Raw genomic sequence first — 7,023 nt, 5'->3', positions numbered from 1 at the left:
AGACAAAATGCTCACTCGAGCATGAGTCTCGTTCTTCTCCACTCGCGGACTGCCTCCACTGGAGACAGCCCCGCTCTCCCGTTTCTCCGCTGTTTCTCTCTCTGAGGCTCGCTGAGAGAGGAGTCGGGGGAATAAGCAATCGGTCTGACTGATCTCATGCCGGCACTGTGCCTGCGTGCTCTCTCTCCGTTGCACTCGGATCCGCCGCAGAAGGGTAGTGAGCTACGTGCTTACTGAGACAGAATGCTCACTCGAGCATGAGTCTCACTTTTCTCCACTCGCAGACCGGCTTTCACTGAACAGCCCCGCTCTCACGTTTCTCCTGTCTCAGCAAGCCTCGGAGAGAGAAACAACAAAGCCTGGGAACTAAGCAACCGGGTCTGAGCGATCTCACACCGACACAGAGCCTGCATACTCGTTCTCCCCGCTGCGCTTCGATCCGTGTCTCATACAAAAGGATCAGTGCCCCTCTTTACATCGAGCGGCTTGATTGTACTGTGTTCCCATATGCATCTAGCAGACGCAGTACGAGTGCGGTATCGAAAGGGAACGTACTCGGTTACTAACGTAACCTCGGTTCCCTGAGATACGGGAACGAGTACTGCGTTGCTAGCCGTGCTATGTAGCGGCACGACTATGTCGTCGCTTCAGTCGAAGTAACCTGAGAATCCTGTGTCGAACGCCCGCTTATATAGCCAGACGCCCCGCCCATTCTGGCGGGCTTTGGCAGGCTTAGCGGGCTTCGTCGCCATGGGCTCGTGCAGCTCCGCTGCCTAACCATTGCGGGCTTCGTCGCCATAGGCTCATGCAACTCCGCTGCCTAACCATTGGTTTGTACGTTTTTTAATACACTGCACGAACCACTGGCCATGCAGTTTCACTGCGTGAATGAAAAAGGCTTCAGTTCAGGAGAAAAATGCTTTTTTCCCATATATATATATATCTCAGGGAACCGAGGTTACGTTAGTAACCGAGTACGTTTAATAGCTGAAACAGTAGTATAAGCTGTTTTGGGTAACTCTGTGCGTACACTTGGAAGAAATCCTGCAGGCGCCCCTGCCTAAATGTATAATAATAATAATAGTTATTATTATTATTACTACTATTATTATTATTTTAATTTATAGGCTAAATAAATGAGTGCATTTGTCATACAATTTATTTTTAAAGGATTCATGAATTGTTTTATTTATTTTATTTTTAAATAACCTTTTACAGTTTTGGAAATGTGTTTCTGTACTATTCATTCTTAACATGAAGTCTTATTTCGGTGATTTTATTATACTATGCATTTTCCCCCAGAGTTAGATGCATGCTTCTCACTGTTAATGTTATTATTAAATAACTAGGCCTATTATAACATTCCATTCAGTTAGAGAGCAAAGACAAAAATGACAACTTAACCGGTACAATTTGTATTGCTTTTTACCGTCTTCTCTCGAAACATTTAATTTTCTATGAAAAATAGAAATAGGCTACTATGAAAAATAATATTTCATAAACACAATACAATGCATCCCGCACCTAAACAGGTGGCCTGGTTGAATCTGCCGGCAGAGACTAGGGGCGGGGCCACAAATCCGTGAGTTTACAAACCCGAGGGAACGGATTGCGAAAGCGTGCGCACGGATTATGAATTTGTGGGTACGGATTCAAAAACCGAAGGTATGGTTTACAAAATCTGAGCATACGGATTGGAAATTCGTGGGTAAAGTTTGTTAAACCGAGAGAACAGTTTAAGAATTTGTGAGTACGGTTTATAAACTGAGGGGACGGATTGCAAAACCGTCGCCACAGATTATTATTTTTTTCTCCTACAGGTGACTTCCCGGGCTCCGTAGTATACTGATGATTCTGACATAAAATTTGTTTGCCTACTGTTGTTTGCCTACTAGTAGGGAAGTATGCGGTTTTAGATGTAGCCTCTGTGTGTGTGTGTGTGTGTGTGTGTGTATAGAATATCATATGCATATGAAAATGCATTTCCACAGTTATTAAAATTTTTAATCTAGAAAATATATTTTTAAATAAATGTACATTTTAACAAGTTTTCTTAACTTGCCATTAAATTACATAAAACTAGTTAAGCTGCAGCGTGTAATACAAAGGCTGAGGGAGTGACAATACATTTGACATCTTTCACTCTTTTGACTATCGTAATCAACCTCTCTATTACTCTTTTTTTTCTCTCTTTTGGAAAGTCATTAAAACACTATCGTGGACTGTTTTTTTCTTTCTATTGCTATCGGGCCAAATGAAAACACAAAAAATATATTTGTTGTAGTTTTCATTCACCACTATATAAGTTCACCCAGCTATGATGACTTCTACTTCTGAGAACCCTGGAAACGTGAGAAGGATCTACACACAGACAAGATCACATTACATTAAACAAAAAATAATCATTAGTCATTCAGTGATTCACTACTAATGGCGTAGGTTATTTGTATTTATACACATATTTTGAACTTCATCAATCTGAACTGTTCATTGATTAAAGCCTCTCCTTTTCAGTTTTGCAAAAAAATATGACTGTTAAAACCATCAACCATAAACTGGTCAGCTGACTGGACTTTTGATGTAACAGCAACAACCTAAACATTTCCAAAAAGTTTCCACCGGTAAAAAGAATACATTTGAACCTCATTTAAATGAACACAATCCACATTGTTTAAAGAGATAATTTCAATGTCCTTCTGCAGTGAGTTGAAGTTCCTTTTTACATAAATACCTGAAGTATTTCCACAAAAACAGTTCCTTTCTGCATATATACTGGCCACACAAACACAGATGAGGAACACAACACAGTCCACTACGGGAGAGAAACTAGCGTTAGTTTGCTGACCCTGAAGCTGTCTGATAGTGTAAATGAAAATACTTAAAAAGTGTAAAACTGGAGAGAGAAAAAAACATTGATGATGTCTAATATGTGGGTGTTGTAAGAGGTAATATCGGAAAAGAGATCACAGATTCAATGCCACGAGAATCCAGTCATCTGAACTCACAGGTAACTGAGATTAATCATGAATATATTTCAGTATATAATTTAATGTATGAGTTATGTTTATTTGTACCACTTTAAAATTATGTTCCATAGATAAATGACTAACCATTTCAACTGCACCAAAAAATGTCTGGAATTGTGAATGATAGTATGGATGAAGGTTCGATAATGGACTCCGAAGACCGAATAGAAAGGATTGTTGACATCTACATCAGTGCAGAGGCTGTAAGAGAAATGAAACACAAGAAAGACACAGAAGAATTTAACACAGCAAAACCCCAAACACCTCAACACACAGGTAACTGAGATTCACCCAAAAATGAACATTTTCTGATTATTTACTCACTTCCAGGTCATCCAGTATGATGTAGTCTTCACATGTTCCACTTGTAAATATAATGAAAATGACTGATCGTTTCTCTAGAAAAGACCCTTATGTGTTAACTGTCATGTGGATTAATGCAAAGCTGCCTAAATATGGTTTTGGACCGTTGAACCCCGTTCACTTGCATTAGATGGAGAAAAATCCTAGAATGTTTTTCTCCAAAAGCTCAATTTCTCTTCACCTGAAAAAAGAAAGTCATATACAGTGCATCTCGGATGAGTAAATAATCAGGAAACCATTTGTGGGTGAACTGTTCCTCTGCATTTACTCCACAAAACACAAGGACAAAAACTACACTAATAAATATATGACTAGGTGTAAAGTTAGTCTATAGTTGGCAGGTTTTCAGATGATGTGAGCCGTATGATATGAGTAAGGGACGAGACTAACCTCATATCTATCATCTTCAGGAAGTGATGGTGTGACAATCAGAAGCTCCAGAGCAGCTGCAGTGTGTTTGGGGCTGCTGTGTGTTCTTCTGCTGACTGCAGTCATAGTGCTGTGTTTCCACATCCATACAAAGAGCACAAACTACACACAAGAGAGACAGCAGCTGCTAACTAAGATCACCAACCTCACAGAAGAGAGAGACCAGCTACTGACTAACAATATGAACTTCACAGAAGAGAGAGACCAGCTACTAAAGACCCTTATGTGTTAACTGTCATGTGGATTAATGCAAAGCTGCCTAAATATGGTTTTGGACCGTTGAACCCCGTTCACTTGCATTAGATGGAGAAAAATCCTAGAATGTTTTTCTCCAAAAGCTCAATTTCTCTTCACCTGAAAAAAGAAAGTCATATACAGTGCATCTCGGATGAGTAAATAATCAGGAAACCATTTGTGGGTGAACTGTTCCTCTGCATTTACTCCACAAAACACAAGGACAAAAACTACACTAATAAATATATGACTAGGTGTAAAGTTAGTCTATAGTTGGCAGGTTTTCAGATGATGTGAGCCGTATGATATGAGTAAGGGACGAGACTAACCTCATATCTATCATCTTCAGGAAGTGATGGTGTGACAATCAGAAGCTCCAGAGCAGCTGCAGTGTGTTTGGGGCTGCTGTGTGTTCTTCTGCTGACTGCAGTCATAGTGCTGTGTGTCCACATCCATACAAAGAGCACAAACTACACACAAGAGAGACAGCAGCTGCTAACTAAGAGCCCCAACCTCACAGAAGAGAGAGACCAGCTACTGACTAACAATATGAACTTCACAGAAGAGAGAGACCAGCTACTAACCAACAATATGAACCTCACAGAAGAGAGTCCAGCTGCTAATCCGAAATGAAAACCTGACTAATGAGAGACAACTGCTAATATTCCAGAATGGTAATCTGATGAAAGAGAGAGACCAGTTAAAATCAGAAAGAAATGAACTTCAGAAGTGTTTTGCGGGTAAGTTTCTTCAGTCTAACTGGTAACTTGCTCTAAAGCAGACTCAGATTTTAAAGTGGAGTGAACTGGATCTGTCATGTGGCTAATGCTCGTATTTACCTTGCTTTAGCGCTTTATGTTTATAATGATTAATAATAATTTAGGGATGTCAACTGAGTATAAATAATAATTTAAGACATTATGTTATTGTAGCAGATGAGTAAATAGTTAAATAGACATTGCAACAAGTGGCTTTATTAGTCAATATTCATTTAATTGAGCTTAAGCATTTCATTAGTTTTTCTTGATTGCTAACACACAATTCATGAAATAATTAACCATTTTCTCATAACTATAAACACAATCTCAAAACTACACACCAACTTGTACAAACTTCAAACTTACAGATCAAAATCACATATTTTAGTCAAAAACATTCTCTTTTGTCAGAATCAATCTTTGGCCTCAGATGAGACACAAGCATCAGACACTGCTTCAGTGTCTAGAGAACACTAGTGAGATCAATTCAAAACACTGTTACAAAAACCTCTTTTTGGGAAACAGGAATCCTTCTGAAAGTCAGTGTCTGTTACAGTATACAACATAAACAGAGCGTACAGATACAGTGAAATTAAGCAATAAGCTTTAAGAAAAGTTTATTTTCATTACACTACTGTAAACAGCTCTTACAGTAGATGAAAATCACTTGAAAAGAAAAATTCAAAGACCTGAGAATTGAATATGAACACACAATACAGTATACTGTCAGTTATTGTACAGTAATAAATAAATACTATAAACAACTACAATAATATATACACTACTAGCACAACTAATATAAATGACCTTTTTAATTTGGTTTAGATTAAAATCTAGTTCATGCCCTAGTAAATAAAAAGTAATATATTAAAAGTACATTTATTTCATATTATTAAGTATAGTTCTATTAACATATTTACTGACAAATCACTCAAGACTTACTGATATAAAAATTATAATTGAACTTTATTTGGAGTACTACTTGTGCACAATGCACATCTCTTAATATTAAGCCTAAAGTGTACGGTGCACGGTAGAGTCGATGGTCTTTACACTCTTCGGTCTGCACACGACCGCTTTTTTATATTCGTCTAACAAAACTCAAATTGAATTCAGCCGGACACACTTTCCTGTTTATCACAACAAATGGCCAAGCAAAGCGCACGACACTGACAAGGTACGCGATACAGTATGAGACCAAACGCGATTTCAGCACGTCTCCACTACCGTCTCCGTATTTCAAATGCATTTTAGTATATTTATTTTTCACTAGGGATGGCTTATCTGTGTTTATAGATGGATGGAAGTGCCATCAATCCAGTCTTTACTTAATTTCCTCGAATGAGGAAGAGACGGAAGAACTGGACTGAGAGCAGAAGATACTGTACAGAGAGAGCAGCAGATCTGGTCATCATAAACAACCGAGAGGAACAAGTCAGTGTGTGTGTGTGTGCGTGCGTGCGTGCGTGAGTGATTTCGTGTGTGTGCAATCGTGGTGTTTAGTTTTTAAATGAAAGATAATGTGCTGAAATCAGTCTGTGCTTATTTTATAAAATGTGTTTTTGTTTTGTTTCACTTCTCAGGATTTTGTGAAGAACATTTCTGGTGATGCTAAAGTCTGGATTGGTCTGACTGACACTGAAGTGGAGGGCAGATGGAAATGGGTTGATGGCAGCAATATGACCTCTGGGTGAGAAATCACTGAACTGAACTGATTATTATTTTATAAATGTTTCTCTCAGTCAGTATCATATCACACAGAAAGCAGCCCTGAACTAATGCTGATCTGTTTTGCAGATTCTGGGAGACTGGACAACCGAATAACTACCAGGGAAAAGAGGAAGACTGTGCTCTAATTCATTCACCAGGATGGGCTGATTTTCCATGTGATGTTACGTATAAATGGATCTGTGAGAAGAGTATTTTTAAATGACTCATTATAATAAAAATGTACGTACAGTATGTGCATTATGAACATCTAAATATGTCTGTTAAACATCTTGTGTTCAGTAATTTTACCTGTTTTTATTTGAATGGCACTTTAATTAGGTTATTCTGTAAACAAAATAAAAATAAAGAAAGAAAAATTGTATTAAATAAAACATTAAAATAAAAACCACTGTACAATTTTCATATGAAACTTTCTAAATTCTCTTTTTTTTGAATGTTCAAACTTTGTCACATCTGAAGATCTAAACTAAAATCTGCATGTG

The 7,023-nt window shown here is 38.1% G+C and overlaps 1 pseudogene; it reads left to right on the top strand.

The window, feature by feature from the left end:
* The first annotated feature begins 6,046 nt into the window (after positions 1–6,046).
* Positions 6,047–6,748, top strand: LOC107728244 (C-type lectin domain family 10 member A pseudogene; annotated as a pseudogene).
* The last annotated feature ends 275 nt before the right edge of the window (positions 6,749–7,023 follow it).

Source organism: Sinocyclocheilus rhinocerous, unplaced genomic scaffold, assembly GCF_001515625.1.
Source record: "Sinocyclocheilus rhinocerous isolate Xijiao unplaced genomic scaffold, SAMN03320098_v1.1 scaffold26919, whole genome shotgun sequence".
Lineage (NCBI taxonomy): Eukaryota > Metazoa > Chordata > Actinopteri > Cypriniformes > Cyprinidae > Sinocyclocheilus > Sinocyclocheilus rhinocerous.
The sequence above is the reverse complement of the archived record's forward strand: the minus strand, read 5'-3'. Positions and strand labels throughout refer to the sequence as shown.